This window comes from Ovis aries, chromosome 18, assembly GCF_016772045.2.
Source record: "Ovis aries strain OAR_USU_Benz2616 breed Rambouillet chromosome 18, ARS-UI_Ramb_v3.0, whole genome shotgun sequence".
In the NCBI taxonomy this organism is placed as follows: domain Eukaryota; kingdom Metazoa; phylum Chordata; class Mammalia; order Artiodactyla; family Bovidae; genus Ovis; species Ovis aries.
The window spans coordinates 54,413,347-54,432,322 of record NC_056071.1 but is presented as its reverse complement, the minus strand read 5'-3'; the positions used below and the strand labels follow the sequence as shown (position 1 = coordinate 54,432,322).

Genomic DNA, 18,976 nt, shown 5'->3' with positions numbered 1-18,976 from the left:
TTGGTATGATATATTTCCTAACTTTTTACCACTCTAGTAGTTGTAAAATGGTATTTTTTGTGTTCTAAATTGCATTTCCTAGGTTGCTCATGAGCTTAATCATATTTTAATATATTTATTGGCCATTTGTATTTCTTCTTTTGTGTAATTGTCTGATCATATATTTTGCCCATCTTTCTATTGGATTTTTTTTTCCTTTTTGTACTTGTGATTTGTATGAATCTATATATCTAGATACTTATCCTTTTTTAATTGTATGAGTTGCAATTGACTTCTCCCAATTTATGGCTTATCTCTTCAGTATCTTCGTGGAGTATTTTGAAGAACAGACATTCCCAATTTTAATGTAGTCAAATGTTTTTGTGGAGGCTTGCCTGAAAAATCTTTCCCAACCCTAAGATCATAAATATGTTTTCTTATATTATCTTTTGAAAGTTTTAAAGCTTTGCTTTTCACATATAAACCTTCAATCCATTTGGAACCTACTAGTGTATATGGTGAACAGTATAGATCCAGCTTCACTTTTCTCCACGTGGACAATCACTGACTACCCCATCACCCGTTACTGAGGAGCGCCTCCCCTCCCCGTTGCTCTGGGGTGCCCCCCACTTGCCTGTCAAGTATCTACACTTGTGTTCTTTCTGTGTTCTTGTCACTCTCCTCTGTTGTCAGCTTTTGCACCAGTACCTCTCAGTGGTAATTATTGTAGCTCATAATAAGTCTTACTATCTAATAAGGCAGGCTCCTTTTCCAGGAGTGTCTGGGATATTCTTAGGTCAAGTGCCTTAAAAAAAGCTTTTTGAGATTGTGGTTGTAATTCAGTGAGTTTCTAGATGCATTTGAAGAGAACTGCCGTCTTCATTTTACTGTATCTCTTTATCTGTATATGTTAAATCTCTTCCCTTTTTGCACATCTTTTGTCTAGATTGATTTCTTGGAAGTATACACGTGTATATATATGTCTGTGTATATATAATACATATTTTTGTTGTTACATTTATGATATCTTAAAAAATTCCGTGTTTCTTTTGTTGCTAGTGTATAGAAACAGTTTATCTTAAAATATTGATCTTATATCTAGATAGCTTGTGAAATTCTCATATTCTTTCCAGTACTTTGTAGAATCTTTTGGGTGATTTTGACAACTGCACTATCTATGAAAAATGAGAATTTTGTTTCTTCTCTAATTTTTAATACCTCTTCTTTGTTTTTATGTCTTACGGTACCACCTTAAGAATAATATTGGACATAGGTGTTGACAGTGGAATTCTTGTGCCTTTCTGATGGTAAAAGGACTGTGTCTATTGTTTTTCCTCATAAAGAATGTTTTCTTTTCTTTTAAATAATTAATGGTTATTGGATTTTATCAAATGCTTTTTCTACAACTATGAGATAATTATATGCTTTTGAAATCTGCTTTTGTGGGGAATCGCAATGACAGATTTTCTTATTAATCCACCTTTCATTCATTCTTAGTATAACCAACTTTTTCATGATACAGTATAATTTGTTTCAAATAAACTGCTGAATTTGTTTGGCTCATATTTGGTTTAGAATTTTTTCATTACTGTCTATGTATTAAAATGACTTGTATTTCTTTTTAAAAATTACTCTTGTTGTGTTTGATATCTTGCTAGTGTGATACTCTCTCTTTTCTTTTCTCTGGAAGGCTAGAATGATTCATGGAAAGTTATTGGAATTTTTCTATAAGATCATTTGAGGTCTGATTTTATGTGTGTGTGAGGATTTTTAGCTACTGATATAATTTCTTTAACAGTTATAGGACTTTGGACTTTTTACTCTTTCTTAAGTCAGTTTTGCAAAGTTATGTTTTTCTAAGAATTTGTCTAGTTTAAGTTTTCAAATTAATTTGCATGAGCTTTTGCATAGCATTCTTTCTATTTTCTGTTAAATCTCTGCTGAATCTGTTGCTATTCTGTAGTTCTGTTGCTATTTTTCATTCCCAGGATTTTAGTGCTCTTTTAAAAATATGCTAAAGTCATATCTATTTTATTAGTCATTTTCGAAGAAACAGTTTTCGGCTTTGTGGATTTTTTTTTACTTTTTGCTTTCTATTTCATTATTTTTCTGCTCTTATCCTTAGTATCTTCTTTCTAATTTTTAAAATATTTCTTTGTTCCCCTTCTAATTTCTTTTGCTGGATACTTAGCTCGTTAATTTTAAACCTTCTTTCTTTCCTAATATTTAAGACTATATATTTTTTCTTTGTGTTGTACAAATTTGGATATGTAGTATTTTAATTGCCATTACGTTCTAGGGATTTTCTGATTTATTGTGACTACTTCTTGTGGTCTATGATTTACTTAGTGATGAGTTTTTAAATTTTATGTATTTACGGGGGTTATCTTTTTTGTTATTGATTTCCACTTAATTGCACTGTCATCAGGGAATATGATTTGTGTGATACTGTGAGATTTGCTTGGAACATGATTTACTCACTTTGTATCCACAGTGCCTAGCCTCATGCCAAGAATGTGGAAGTTGTTTGGTAAATGTTTTCTGATCTAATGAATGACAGATGAATGAATGTCTAGTGACCAGGCTTTAGAGGAATTAGCTCTGTCTACTCAGCCAAGTTGTCCAATCCTGCCAGCTACATCTTATTCCAAAATACCCTTGCAAACGCGCACTAGGAATATAATGGCCCGCCAAAGCTGTCTCCTCTTCTGTTCACACCCTTCCTCCTTTGGCCTGAGAAATAGACACTGAGTGGGTGGGTGAGAGGTTGCTTGCAAGACTGATAGTGTGAGACCGTCAGACCCGGTCTTCAATGTAATAGAATTAGATAACTGCTTTACACTTATTTCTGGAGAAAAATATTTCCTCTATAATGCTAATAGTCTCTAAAATATGTATGAGTTGGCATTTCTTCCAAAGGAAACTCATATTTCACTGAATCCCTGAAAGTAGTTAGGCATGATAGACCCATTTAAAAAACAGAAACACTGACATAAACCTAGAGAGTGAGAAGCTGGAATATAAAGGAGAAACTAATTAATTAGAAGCTTCTCTGTCTTTTCCTAAGCCCCTGAGAAGGGCCTTCTGAAAATGCCTATTCAACAGGTCTTAAAAGAGTTCCAGAGGGAAATATGAGACCATTCTTCTTTCAGAATGTATCTCAGGAAGACGGCAATGTTTATACATTAAAACAGGACTCATATATTGTAACAATACTTGCATCATATTATGATAATATCCATATACTGTAACAGTGGTCATCAGTTCAGTTCAGTTCAGTCACTCTGTCGTGTCTGACTCTTTGCGACCCCATGAATCGCAGCACGCCAGGCCTCCCTGTCCATCACCAGTTCCCGGAGTTTTCCCAAACTCATGTCCATCGAGTCGGTGATGCCATCCAGCCATCTCATCCTCTGTTGTCCCCTTCTCCTCCTGCCCCCAACCCCTCCCAGCATCAGGGTTTTTTCCAGTGAGTCAACTCTTTGCATGAGGTGGCCAAAGTATTGGAGCTTCAGCTTCAACATCAGTCCTTCCAATGAACACCCAGGACCGATCTCCTTTAGGATGGACTGGTTGGATCTCCTTGCAGTCCAAGGGGCTCTCAAGGGTCTTCTCCAACACCACAGCTCAAAAGCATCAATTCTTTGGCGCTCAGCTTTCTTCACAGTTCAACTCTCATGTCCATACATGACCACTGGAAAAACCATGGCCTTGACTATACGGACCTTTGTTGGCAAAGTAATGGCTCTGCTTTTTAATCTGCTGTCTAGGTTGGTCGTAACTTTTCTTCCAAGGAGTAAGTGTCTTTTAATTTCATGGCTACAATCACCATCTGCAGTGATTTTGGAGCCCCCCAAAATAAAGTCTGACACTGTTTCCACTGTTTCCCCATCTATTTGCCATGAAGTGATGGGACCAGATGCCATGATCTTCGTTTTCTGAATGTTGAGCTTTAAGCCAACTTTTTCACTCTCCTCTTTCACTTTCATCAAGAGGCTTTTTAGTTCCTCTTCATTTTCTGCCATAAAGGTGGTGTCATCTGCATATCTGAGGTTATTGATATTTCTCCTGGCAATCTTAATTCCAGCTTGTGCTTCTTCCAGCCCAGCATTTCTCATGATGTACTTTGCATATAAGTTAAATAAGCAGGGTGACAATATACAGCCTTGACGTACTCCTTTTCCTATTTGGAACCAGTCTGTTGTTCCATGTCCATTTCTAACTGTTGCTTCCTGACCTGTATACAGGTTCTCATGAGGCAGGTAAGGTAGTCTGGTATTCCCATCTCTTTCAGAATTTTCCACAGTTTATTGTGATCCACGCAAGTCAGAGACTTTGGCATAGTCATACCTGATAACAATGTTTATATATTGTAATAGACACTTGACATGGAGCCAACCAGAAAGTAGAAGTTAACTTAGTTGTGCTCCCCAAAAGTATCAGGTAAGAAGCCCTTCCCCATTTAGGTCTCTCTCTTATCCTGTGTCTTCCCCCAACCTTGTAATAGTCTGTTCTACAAGATCCTGTCCTTTCTTTGTATGCAGAGTCAAATTGTGAGCCCCCAGCCATGTTTATGTCTTTTCCGCTTGTGTCCTCTAGAGGGCCTCCTTAGCCCTGCATAGGTAAGAGGTGTAAAGTGCGTGATGAGAGTAGGAAACTCCTCTGGAGCAGAGAGGATTCAGATGTATCAAACTTTCCAGATGAAGGAGACCCCAGATCTCGTTTTTCAGAGGAGGAAAGGCTGGGAAAGATTTGCCTGGGGCCACCATTGAGCTAGTGGAAGGTTCTGGACTAGGATCTGGCTTTCAGTCCCTTGTTTTTTCTCTTCTTTTAGTAGGTGAGCTCCCCTCCCATCCCTTTCCTCCCCTTCTTCCTCCTACTTTTTGACATGAAGCTGGAATAATCAGCCTTGGCTGAGGGCCATTTCTGTGTTGGGCACTGATTTACAGGCTTTACTTATATGGGATCCTCACAAAACACCAGGAGTTGTGTATCGTCACCAACTCCTTTTGCAAATGAGGAAAACCAAGGCTTTTAGGGGCTAAAACAAATCAGCAAAAAACAAGAAAAGACTTGCTTAAAATCACATAGCCATAGAATTTGAAACAGGTCTGACTCCAAAGCCCGTATTCCCAGCGACCTCTGTTGTCCTTTGAACCTAGTGCACAGAAGGGTGAGATGGCCCATGCCCTAGTGCAGCTCTCTCTGCCTCCCCCCTCTTCTATGCCTTCATCATTCTCCCCCTCCATCCTTGTTTTCCTGATTCTCTGCTCCCATCCAAGGATACCCAAGTCTTGATTCCTTTGTGGAGAAGGGAGCTGTGAAGGAGATAGGCAGGGAGGTAAACTGTGAAGGCTGATAGGCAGGGAGGTAAGCTCGTCAGAAACACAGGATGCTACTGTCTGCCTCTTCTCTGGGATTTTATTTCAGGTCACAGGTCAATTATGTCTCCCAGTAGGAATAATCGATAAAATGTAGAGTCAAAGTCAATGAATGTGTTTTGATTTACAGATACTAATTTTATTGGGGGAAAAAACACATAACATGAAATTTACCATCTGGACCATTTCTAAGAGTAGAGTTGAATACTGTTAAGGACGTTCACATTATTGTGAAATAGATCTCCAGAACTTTGTCATCTTGCAAATCTAGAACTCTGTACCCATCGAAGAGTCACTCTCTTTTTACCCTTCCCCTCAACCCCTGGTAAGCACCATTCTACTTTATGTTTTCTATGATTTGGCTACTTTTAGATACTTCATATAAGTGGAATCATTAATATTAGTCTTTTTGTGACTGGCTTATTTCACTTAGTATAATGTCTCACTGGGTTCTTTCATGCTGTTGCATGTCAGAAATTCCTTTCTTTTAAATGCCAAATAATATTCCACTGTATGTATAGACCACATTTTGTTTATTCATTCATCCATCGATGGATAGTAGGGTTGCTTCCATCTCTTGGCTATTGTGATTAATGCTGTAATAATCCACCCATGCTGACTACCCATAATATGTCCTGACCCACCCGTACTGACTACCAGAGTACCCTTAGGAGAGAACCCAAACCAGAGAAAGGTGGGATCATGAAAGTCTAACAAAGAAAGTCCTGAAAGAAGAAAGGAAAGGATGACTGTGCCAAATGCTGAAGGGAAATAGTGAAGGATAAAGACTAAATCTTTGGATGTGATCTTGTGAAAATCATTCTTGACCTTGTGGAAGTCATTCGCGACCTTGAAGAGAAAGGCTATAGTAAAATCAAAAAGATGGAAGTCTGATTGTATCAGGTTAGAGAGAGTGGGAGGTGGGAAGGCAGAGCAGTGACTGTAGACAGTTACTTCCAGGAAGACTGTGGCAGAGGGACCCAGAGAAATTCGGTGCTCACAGGGGAGTTACATTGGATCGTGTGTTTTTGTTACCATTTCCTTCACTACCGCTACTATTAATCAAAACAGCATTTATTACAAACTCAACTGAGCATACTGTTAACCCATCCATTTAGAATCAGTAACTACATTTTGGAGGGTTCATCTTACTGTGTTATTTAAAAAATTTATGTCAAAATTTTCTGATTGAGGCTGACTCAGAGAGCTCATTAAAACATGAAGCTTAATGCTAATTGTTGCAGAACCACAAAGGGCTAGGACTTTGGTGGAGTTAACTGAGAACCAATGGAAGTTCCCACATGCAAGAAAGGATGACTATGGCTTTTTTTTTTTTATCCTTCCTCTCACTCCTCCTTTGCCCTCCTTATCATCTCTTCATTTTTTCATTTTATTTTCTCCTTTCCTGTTCTTTCTGCTTGTCTTCTCTTCCCCCTTCTCCAGCATCCTTAGCTTGGTACACAGTCATTTTACAAATGGGCTCCTATCTTCCCTTCCCTCCCCTGCACTCACCCATATGTGTTTGCTTGTGTTAACTGCTCTTGGCTGTCTAAATGTTCTGTGGCTCTTATGCCTCAGTGCCTTTGCGCATGCCATTCTTTTGGCTTAGTTGAGAAACAAGTTAAGTTACAATAACAAAGAGACTTTCAACACAACTGGTTTAGATAGGAGAGAATTAAAATTCTCTCTCATAGTACAGTCCAGAGGCACGCAGTTCAGGGCTAGAGGCTGGCTAGACCAAGCTTAATGTGTGACTTTCACCTCTGGATCCAAAATAGCTGCTCCAGCTCTTGCCATCACACCTTCATCTCAGCCAGAGGGAGGAGAGAGGTGACAAGGGAACCACACATTTGTTCTTTTAAAGCATGACCCAGAAGTTGTTATATATTATTTTTACTTATATCCCTGTGGCCAGAGTTTCATCACATAGCCACATATCACTGTGAAGGAAAATGAAAAATGCAGTCTTTAGTTGGTAGAATGGGTATGGGAAGACTATGTCCAATTGGGGTAGCCTCTTCCGCATCATCCATCTAGATTCACCCCAATGTCCTATTCCAGGAATCCATCCCCTATTCCAAGACATCTCTTCCTCCTGGAAGTGCCCACGTTCTTTTCTCCAGCACTGCGCTTACCATACTGAATTGGGATTATCTGGTCTCTTATCTGTTGCCTGCTAGACTGTAAACAGACATGGCCCATGTGTCATTTATCTTTGACTCCCTAGTACCTACAGCATTGTTGGCTCACGGTGAATGTCTGTTGCATAAATGAATCCTGAATAGCTGTATTACAGGCCCTGGGTCTTTGGTGCTGTGCTCTTGATGGTTGGAGGGAGGGCTAGACTGGTTGGCAGGTCACCTACTTGACTGCCCTCAAATATTGCTCCTTCACCTCCCTGCCTTCTGAAGAAGAGAAATCCAGACATCTGCTAGTGACCCCAGAGGGGGAATGGAAGAGAGCAGCCCCTACTCCATCAGCTAGGTAAACACACAATCCTGGGAAGTATTTAATCAGTTCAAATATTTATTTTAGGTTTAAGTGATACAATCCAAGGCTTACCAAGTCCAAAGGGTTGTGTGGAGCAGGTGTGGCTGTTGCAGTCCTGTGCCGTTTGGGGTGGGGCTCTCCCTTCGAGACCCTCAGGACAAGCAACCCCTCAGTCACCAGACAGACTCTCTCTCTTTCTGGCATCCTCTCCCCAAACCTCAGAGTCCCTCTGTGCCTTTGACCTCTTCCTCCCGTGCTATGGGGTTTCACCTCCTCTTGGGTTGTAGCCTCAACAGTTACTCTCTGATGTGCTGAGGTCATCGGCTGGAGGTGAGGAACAGGGGACTTTGGACCACAGCAGAGTAGGGGGTGGGGGGCAGGAGAGGAGACCATCAGAGGGGTGATCTCAGGATGAAAGAAAAGTGAAAGTGTCAGTCCCTCAGTCATGTCTGCTGCTGCTGCTGCTGCTAAGTCACTTCAGTAGTGTCTGACTCTGTGTGACACCATAGACGGCAGCCCATCAGGCTCCCCTGTCCCTGAGATTCTCCAGGCAAGAACACTGGAGTGGGTTGCCATTTCCTTCTCCAATGCATGAAAGTGAAAAGTGAAAGTGAAGTCGCTCAGTCGTGTCTGACTCTGCGAGCCCGTGGACCGCAGCCTACCCAGGCTCCTCTGTCCATGGGATTTTCCAGGCAAGAGTACTGGAGTGGGGTGCCATCGCCTTCTCCGCAGTCATGTCTGACTGTTATGTTACCCCATGGACTGTAGCCCGTCAGGCTCCTCTGTCCATGGAGCAAGAATACTGGAGTGGGTTACCATGCCTTCCTCCAGGGGATCTTGATCCAGCGACTGAACCCAGGTCTCCCGCATTGCAGGCAGATTCTTTACCTTCTGAATCACCAGGGAAGTTTCAGGATGGAATATCTATATCCTTAATCACCTACTGGCCTGCTGCTTGTAACTTACGTCGCAAGAGCCATCTGTCTCTCCCCTCCCTTGTCTTAGGGCTCCAGGAATGGGTGTATATGGAGGAAGCATTCCCCTATGTCGCTGTCCGGGTCAAAGCCTGCCCTCACCTCCCAGGTGTGGGACACTCACTGTTGTGTGTTCCCATAGCCTTCCTCAGTGCACTCCTCATTTCTGTTCACCACCTGTCTTCTCCACTGACCTACAGGTCCTCTGAGGCCCCATTTCCAAGAAAGGGAAGCACAGGCAGGCCAATGGCATACATACGGGCATGCTGGTTAGTTAGTGATGGAGTCAGAGGTGGTAGCAGAGTTTCTGATCCCCTGTGTGGGGAGGCCTATGCAGATTCCTTTCTTATGCTCTGGGAGGGATTGGCAGGGAGTGTTTGATCCTGACAACAGGATGATTGATTTCTTGGGGTGAATTTGCACACCTGAGTATTCTCACAGCCGGCACCAGATTGAGAGTCTGCAAAGTGGATTAGGTTTCCTGGTTGTGCCCTACAAGTTCCTGGTGGTGCCCATTTTTAGGCCAGGAAAAGGTGTATCTTTTCTCTCCTCTGATGTCCCTCCCTCCTGTGAATGTTGAGCATAAACTTTTTGCTTGTCTAGGTTGTCTGGCTCTTTAGGAGGAAAGAGGAAATATAACTCACTCCATTGAGCCAAGCACATGGTGTGTCAAAGCCTTTGGAAGTTGGTTGTTCAGTCACTAAGTCATGTCCGACTCTGCGACTCCATGGACTGCAGCATTCCAGGCTTCCCTGTCCTTCACTATCTTCCAGAGTATGCTCAAACTCATGTCCATCGAGTCGGTGATGCCATGCAACCATCTCATCCTCTGTCAACCCCTTCTCCTCCTGCCTTCAGTCTTTCCCAGCATCAGGGTCTTTTCCAATGAGTCAGCTCTTTGCATCAGGTGACCAAAATATCAGAGTTTCAGCATCAGTCCTTCCAATGAGTGTTCAGAGCTGATTTTCTTTAGGATTGACTGGTTTGGTCTCCTTGAAGTTCAAGGGACTCTCAAGAGTCTTCTCTAGCACCGCAATTTGAAAGTAGACACTTTCAAATCAGCCCTCGGTGAAGACTGGACGAGGGTTAGGACACATCTCAGGCGGGGGCCTGAGGTCTGCTGGGCAAGCACAGTCCCCAGATGTCCTCTATCTGCTTAGGACACAAATGTGAATAAGACCCACTTTTTGTTTTCAAGAAACTCACAGTTTAGTGGAAGGAGATGGAGCTCTCCACAGCTAATTATATAATATGGTGTAAGATGCTGTAAAACCTGATGTGCCTAATTACATCACATCACATCGTGTGCTTTGCCAAGATGTAAGAAGAAAGCTGTGAGGTTTCTAAGGAGGCGATATACAGTGTTGAGTAGTAGGGGCCACACATTCCTGGGTCTTGGATGGTTCTGGAGGTTGTGTTTTGCTTGCTTTTAGGGGGAGAGGCTGGAGGCCTGCAGACTAGTATGGAGTTATTCCAGTCATTGAGAGAAAAGACAATGAGGCCTTGGAATTTTAGGGTATAAGGGATGGTAAGAAAGAATTTGCAAGATTTCCAGAAGGAGAACTGTGTGAGAGTCCTGGGTGGGGGAAAGGATTTAAGGAAGTATGAGCTTTTTAGCCTGGGGTTCTGCAAAACAGAGAGGAGGGTGTGGGGATCAGGGATAAGGAGAAGCTGGGATAAGGCTGGGAAGCCTGGGGCACTGTGGATGACGTTGAGCTGAGGGTGTGGGGGAGAAATAGCTCAGAAGGAACTGGGAGATGGAGCCTAGGGGAGATGCAGTGGAGATGACACAGTTTAAGAGCTGAAGTATTTATAGTCTGTGTTCCTGAACAAGGGATGGTCTGCGCTGAAGGAAAAATCCTGTCTTTTCTCCTAATTGAAATCTTTTGCACTTTTTGTCATCACTTTGGGGGAAGTATTTCTAAGAACTTAGTTAAGATTCAGGGAACTGAGTTAATTCTTAGGAAATCAAAACACCACCAGCAAATTGAAAGGAGGAGAAGCTTTTGTAGGTACACAGTGCTCACAACCACTGCAGGTGGATGTGAGTAATAGCTGTTGTTTGTACCTCCAGGAGAGCATTTTTAGACTGTGGTTTTGACTGTGTTGAGAACTTTTTAAATAAGGCTCTAAAAATCACAATACTGTTATAACTAACAGGTTTGATCTTAGAGAAGAATCTGGCTAGGGATTGCCAGTTTGATTTTTGAACAGTTAATTCCCTCCCAGACTCTTTTGAACAGCTTCTTAAACTCTGAGCAGGTTGCGTGGATACAGAACCAAACACCACTCTCAATAATCCAGCACCTTGCCTCGTGGAGTGAGGTCCTGGAGCCAGCAGCGCTGGCATCACCTGGGAGCTTATTAGAAATGGAGAGTCGACCAAATTGGAGCCTGCGTTTCAACAAGATCCTCACTGACTCATGTGCACATTAAAGTTTAAGAAGTTTTAGTCTGGCACAGCAAGCTCCAGATATGGTTTTACACTGGAATCATTTAGGTCACTCTAAAAAGTTTTTCAAGCCTCCACCCCAGACTTTCTGTGTTAGCCTGGTAATTCTCTTGGGCAGCTAGATTTGCGAACCACTGACTTGTACGGTTGCAAGAATCCTTCTCTGTTGATGGACAAATGGCAAGAATTTTGGCAAACGGACATCTAGTTTGAGCTCCACGTTTGTTTGCTTTATAATCACAATAATAGCTAAAGTCTTGTGCCCTTTTGAAAAATACCATTGTCTACATTGTCAATAAGCAGCCTTGTCCCTTTACTCTCAGGACAATTTTTAAGTCTAGTAAAATAAATTTATTCACATTATTTTGTGTAATGTGCTCCCAAGTATGAAATATTTTTCATTGCTGTAAGTTTATAATTTTTTTAAATCTTCAGGTAGTTAATGATTTGGGGAATACCTAGATTCTTAGAGAACGTAAATCTGAAGAATGCTAATGATAAGGTTATCATAAAGAATCTTACAGTGTATTTCTACAAAATACTTTAAAGTCATTATTAATAAATACATTAATAATTAACTCTACAGTGAAGAGAGCTCTCAGGACTATTGGTGCGTGATACTCAAGAAGGAACGTATGTGTCCCTTCCTCACTCCCACCCCCATGTCTCAACCTGCAGTGATCATTCACACGTTGTCAAAACTTGAATGAGCTTAGCCAATTCACTGCCCAGTTTGAGAGCAGCCTAAGTCAGCTGATGTTTACTAAGCACTCTGGATGAAAAAAATTAGCCAAGAACCAAACAATGTGATCCCCATTAGTTGCATAGTTTGTTTCTGTAGAAGGTCAGGGCTAGAAGGGCCTTTTAGAGCTCTCCTCCACACTCTTGCTTTATGGATAGAATCCACGGAGAAGTTGGAAGCTTCAGCCCAGCTGGTTTCATCCAAGAGGATTTTTTGTTGTTTGGAAAATGGACCACATATTTGTTGCTTAATTAGAGGCACGAAACGAGCAGGCTTTGTGTTCTAAGCTTAATATCAAGCTTTGGGAAAAGTGCTGTAAACACAGAAAGAGCTGGCTTCTGATGACTGCCCCAGACCCATAAGACACATGGAATGCAGATGTCCTGGGAATTCAACAAGAGAGTTCTCAAACGCTGAGATCTTTAATTAAGCAGGTGTTTGGGAAGTCGGTCCTGTGTAGCTTCCAGCCTTGGCTGAGCTCGTCTCGCTGAAAAATGGCCCCAATCCAGCCCAGCAGCAGGCCTGAAACTGGCTTCAATTGGAGGCATTGGAATGTGCCATTTTTATTTTCTTCTTTCTTATCAAGCCCCATTAGCTTGAGCAAGGAAGGAACAAAAACGGGCTGGGAAAACATGTTGTTTCACTGGGTAAAAATTTACTACCAAGGAAATGATTTGGCTCTGTCCAAAAAAGGACTCGTGGAGGCCTCTGGAAAGGTGCAGTCTTCCAAACGTTGGACACTTTCTCCTGGTGTCACCCAGTGAGAATGTTTCCCTTTGGCTGATGGCCATTCTCACACAAGAACCGAGACGCTCGGCTGAGGGTCTGTACTCAGCCTCACAAAGTCAGCCCTGCCTTAATCACAGTACTGGAGAAGAGAAAACACAGCAAGAGGGAAGAATCATGGTGTTAAGGTATTTGGCTGTGGACTTCAGTAAGACGCACGCGCCCTTAGGCTTTCGGACATCCTCAGTTACAGAATCGTGGATGGTTGGCGGCTGTGGTTGATTGAACCATCAGCTAACTGTGTCTCACAGCCCACCGAGTGCTGTCATCATTGTGCCTTCTGAATCCCAGGACAGAGCCTGCAGCCAGCATAAGACAAGCTTCCTCCATCTTTCACAACTCTTAGAAACAGCAGCTCACTAAGGAAGGAAACTAAAACTTCCCAAGTACCTCCTGTGTGCCAGGTAGCGGCAATAGCACCTGCAAACACAATTATTTGTGAACTCTCCTAGCAGCTGAGGAGGCAGGCTGTTGCAGCTCTGTTTTGCAGAGCATCTGAGCATCCCTCAGATTAATCAACTTGTCGGTAATATTCAGTTCTTAAGTGCAAGAACTGGATTCACACCCAGCTCTGTCTGCCCTCAACATTTTTTTTTTTTTTTTAACCCAGTAGCCCTTTCTGGGGAGGTCTCAGACCTTTGGTCTTTTTTTCCTCTTCATCTTTGGTACGGGCAGCACGACTTAGGAAATCTTTTCCCTGTGGGCATGGGGAAACCATTAGTTTTTGTTTTGGTTTGCTTTGTTTTATGGTTTTCAAGGGACACTTATTTCAATGAGAATTTGTGTTGTGAGAACAGTTTAGCTATTTTCTCTTGAACTTTTAGGAATAAATGCTGAAATGTAAATAGTGAAGTTGCTCAGTCGTGTCCAACTCTTTGCGACCCCATGGACTGTAGCCTACCATGCTCCTCTGTCCATGGGATTTTCCAGGCAAAAGTACTGGAGTGGGTTGCCATTTCCTTCTCCAGGAGATCTTTCTGACCCAGGGATCGAACCCAGGTCTCCCGCATTGTAGGCAGATGCTTTACCATCTGCACCACCGGGGAAGTGTAGGTGTATAATATGGACATTCAAATATAATAATACCTGGCTTATGTATACATATTATTTGTATTCAAACATGTTTATGCATGGGATTCCCTGGTGCCTCAGATAGAAAGAATCTGCCTACAATACAGGAGACACAGGTTTGATCCCTGGGTCGGGAAGATCCCCGGAGGAGGAAATGGCAACCCACTCCAGTATTCTTGCCTGGAGAACCCCATGGACAGAGACGCCTGCTGGGCTACAGTCCATGGAGTTGCAAAGAGTCAGACACGACTGAGCAACTAAGCACACACACGTTTATGCCTGTTTATAGGGGTATGTTGTCCATTTTACCTACCTGTAGAGATTTTATATAATAAACTGTGAGTTAACCCTAAGATTATACTTGGAACCATTAGTTTTATAGGGAATGGGAAAGTGGGTTGTATGCTGAGAACTCACTCACTCCCAGGGAAGGACGTATAAGAGGCATAAAGCCACAGCATGGTAGTCGAGACGCCCTGTGAGAACTCCATCTGACAAGGCGGGAGGACCTGTCTATTGCTACTTGCTTCTATCAGAGACTCCGGCTCCAAGGGCTAAACCTTCCAGCGGCTTTGTAGACTGTGGCCTTTTCCCATGCTGTCCCTTGAGTCCGCCTGGAAGATTCTAATTTTACATTTTTTATTGAAGTATAGTTGATTTACAGTGTTGTGCCGATCTCTGCTGTTCAGCCAAGTGACTCAGCTGTGCACATAGAGACATTCTTTATTCATGTTCTTTTCTGCTGTGGTTTGTCAGCATAGTGCCCTGTGCTGTAGAGGAGAACCTTGTTGTCCATCCATTCTGTATAAAATAGTTTATACCTGCTAACCCCAACCTCCCCCTCCATCCTTCCCCCATTTCCCATCCCCATTGGCAACCACCAGTCTGTTCTATGTGTCCTTGATTTTCTTTCTATTTCATAGATAAGATCATCTGTGTCATACTTCAGATTCCAGACGTAAGTGATATCATATGGTATTTGTCTTTCTCTTTCTGAACTTACTTTGCTTAGTACTAAATACGATAATCGCTAGGTCCATCCATGTTACTGCAAATGGCATTATTCCATTCTTTTTATGGCCAGGTAGTATTCCATCGTATGTAAGTATCACATCTTCTTTATCCGTTCGTCGGTCAGTGGACATTTACGTTGTTCCCATGTCTTGGCTATTGTGAGTAGTGCTGCTATGAACTAGGAGTGCATGATCTTTTCAAATTATAGTTTTGTCCAGGTATATGCTCTGGAGTGAGATTGCTGGATTATATGGTAATCCTATTTTTAGTTTTCTGAGGAACTTCGCACTGCTTTCCATAATGGCTTCACCAACTTACATTCCCACCAGCAGTGTAGGAGGGTCCCTTTTGCTCCACACCCTCTCCAGCATTTATTTGTAGACTTTTTAATGATGCCCGTTCTGATTGGTATGAAATGGTACCTCATTGCAGTTTTAATTTTCATTTCTCTAATAATTGTGATGTTGAGCATCTCTTCATGTGCCTAATGGCCACTTGTATGTTCTGTTCAGAGAAATGTTTATTAAGGTCTCATCCTGGAAGATTCTCTTCTTTTATTGTCCTGGTTTGTTGGGCAGATGTATTCTGATGTCTTGAGGCCAGTTTCTCCATCTGGTGCCCCTGTGAGATCTTGCTGCCTTAGTGCACCAGCTGGGGACATGGGACAGAGCTATGGATATGACCTCCTGAATGAGTATGTCTAACATGTGGGCCGCTGTACCATGGCCGGGAGCTCACTTCTGCCTCCTGGAAGCAGGTCAAGGAGATGAGGTTGACTGCTTTGAGAACTTTTCTAAGTGAGCAGTTGTTGTTTGAGATTGCTGTACTTTTAAACTCATTTTTATATGCATTTAGCAGCAGGTGCTACTAGTGGTAAAGAACCTGTCTGCCAATGCAGGAGGTGTAAGTGACATGGGTTCGAATCCTGGGTCTGGAAGATCCCCTAGAGGAGGGCGTGGCAACCCACTCCAGTGTCGCTGCCTTTAGAATCCCAGGGACAGAGGAGCCTGGCAGGGGGGCTATGGACAAGAAGGTCGCAAAGAGTCAGACACGACTGAAGTGACTTAACATGCATGTACGTGTATTTATTTATTTTATTATTTATTGGGTGCCAGGTCTTAGTTGCAACACACAGGATCTTCAGTCTTTGGTAAGGCATAAGATTTTCTTTTTAGTTGCTGCATGTGAGATCTTTTAGTCTTGGCAGGTGGATTCTTAGCTGCAGCATGCGGGATCTAGTTTCCTGGCTAGGGATTGAACCAGGGCCCCCTGTACTGGGAGTGCAGAGTCTTAGCCATGGGACCACCAGGGAAGTCCCGAGAATGTTGTAATTAAAGGCCACCCTGGGGAGGTCTGCAGGAAAGGACGACAGCTCAGAGCTGCAATGGGCAGCAGGGTTGTGCTGCTCAACATGGAGAATGATTTCTCCCTGGGCAGGTGCGGTGCTGGGCTGTGACCTGGTTCTGGAGGTGTCAGGGAGCTCTGTCCTCCAGTTACCGCGGTGCTGGTCGCCTGGACAGTGGGTAGGTGTTGTCCCGGTGGAGGAGAGATGAGCCACAGCTGCTGTGCTGGAGTCCTCAAAGGGCCCAGGCAGCTGCCCAGGACTACAGCCCCAGGAGGGACACTGTGGGAGTCACATGGTTGGAGGGACTGTGCTCCCCACTGGCTCTCTCAGCAGCCTGGAGATTTGGGAGGACACACACACACACACACACACACACAGAGCCACAGTAGAACAGAAAGGATTAGTAGATGAGTGAGGGCATGAATGATTGAATGAACCCAGCACCCTCTTCTCTAAAGGGATGTTCCCTAAACATTACACAGAAAAGGAAAGGTGTATCCAGCACGATTTACATCTGAGGATAATGGCACTTACTTAGGTTGCCCTAACTTGTGCTTTTCCACTGGTGCAGAAAAGGCCCCTTTGCCAAAGAATGTCCCTGGGAGTGGTTCTACATATTTTTTCCCTTCTGTTATTTAAGTTAAAGGTATTTAATGTAAGCAATTCAGCTGTGAGCTGGAATGTGTGATGAGTCTTTTCACCTCGTGCAGAACCCAAGGCGTGAACATTCTCAGTTCCAGCCCCTCAGGTGTGCAAGCTGATGGGGGTTTTCGGTGGGGGTGGTTGTTTTTAAAGTCTACACACTTGTCAGCTGGAAAAACTTGTCTGGGGACTCAAAGGCCTTAATGTGTGTTGCCCATGTGTTCATTCATTCATTCATTGAACATTTATATGGACCCGAGGTGGGGACTTCCCAGGTGGCTTACGTGATAAAGAACCCGCCTGCCAATGCAGGAGACGCAAGCTGGAGACATGGGTTCCATCCTGTGGGATGATCCCTTGGAGGAGGAAGATCCCCTGGAGGGAAGATCCCTTGGAGGAGGAAGATCCCCTGTTGGGAAGATTCCCTTGAAGGAGGAAGATCCCCTGGAGGGAAGATCCCTTGGAGGAGGAAATGGCAGCCCACTGCAGTATTCTTGCCTGGAAAACCAATGGACAAGAGGAGCCTGGTGGGCTACAGTCCACAGGGTCACAAAGAATCAGACACGATTCAACACATACGTAGACCCAAGTTAAACCAGGTATATTTTGAGGATATAAAGATGGGACATACTTCCCCCCAGAGACTCCCAGACTTATTGAGTTCTCAGAACATATTTAGATTGACCATCCGTTCAACGTCAATCAATTGACAATGAATTCAACCCGTGCAAGTCATCCAATCAGTCAATTCAAGTAGTTTTTTGAATGTCCATCAACAGATATGCAGTATAACTGAGTTACTTTAACTGAGTAAAAATGGTGGATTAAAAAAAAATAAACCTTAGAGATTTTGTTTCTGGATGATTTGAATTGTTCGTACGTGCTTACACATTGAGGCCTCCCGCGCTCCTCTGAGCCCAGTCTGGGCCTCTTCCAGTTTGGTGGCTCTCTCTCAGGCTACTGGGGGCATGTCGTCTCCATGCAGGTTATGCAGCATAGAGCCCTGGGAACTTGCTGTCGCCAGGGCTCTCTGACTGCTCTGCTGCTCCTTCACCCTCCGTTCCCCTCGAAGCAGGATAAAGAGCACACATTCCTAAGGCAGAGTTGTTCCCAGGGTACAGTTGTCATCCATCACTTCCTGCCGGAAAGATGTAAATATGTGCTGGCTGATTGTGGTGTTATTTATTATCCTAGACTTCGATACGGATTTGACCGGGAGCGGCTGCCAAGCATTATTTGCGGGTTCCCCTGGGAGGCTCTGCTGGGTGGGCAGAGCTGGGGCTGGAGGCAATGCCCGGGGCAAAGGCAGGAACTCTTGCAGCTGAGAATGGCTCTGGGTCTTTGCCATCAAGGCTGTACATTGTTGGGGTGCAGCAGAGGTGGCTGCCACCCTGGAAGTAGGTTCTTGGAGGTTGTCCATGTTGAGAAGGCTGGAGCCTGGTTCCAGACTCTGGTCATTGGGGCTGGGGTGGGAACTAACCTTGGTGTTGACTGATGAGGCACATGGTGGTGGATTGTGGTGGGTGTTGTCCTTGGATCCAGGAGACCGTCACTTACCTGGCTGAATGTTTGTTTCACTGGATCAGTTGTGCTCGCTTCCTGAGTTACCTATGGAGCTAACACTTTGGAATCCTCGGGGCCCCCAATGCTGCCCCCTGCCCCCAGTCTGCCATCTACAATGTTAAGAGGCAGACAGTTTCCCAGGTGGGGCAGGAAAAGGCAGCAAAAGCTCAGCCCCCTCTCCTCTGCTTGACCTGCCAGGGCCTGGCAGCATGAGCCCTGTCATCCCTGGACAGAGGGGCCTGGGAGGCAGGGAGGCCTGGACTCTGCTCTGGGCTCGATGCTACAGCATGTTTGGCACCATTTTCCCATCTGTAAAATGGGAATTACTAGCCCACTGCATGGGGCGACTGTGAGAGGAAAATGAAGAGCCAGGTGCACCGCTCAGTCTCAGTGAAGTGCAGCTTTTAATGCTTCTGGGTTGGCCAAAATGTTTGTTTGGGTTTTTTGGAAGCTGTTATGGCAAAACCCTAACAAACTTTCTGTCAACTTGATATTCCTGATGGTGCGATGGTCCATTCTGGAGGGATAGGGCGTAGA

The 18,976-nt window shown here is 43.8% G+C and overlaps 1 protein-coding gene across 4 annotated transcripts in view; it reads left to right on the top strand.

Moving 5' to 3' along the window:
• Positions 1-18,976, top strand: part of FBLN5 (fibulin 5) — a 92,466-nt gene that overhangs the window by 36,965 nt on the left and 36,525 nt on the right. The gene's annotated exons all lie outside the window — the stretch shown is intronic.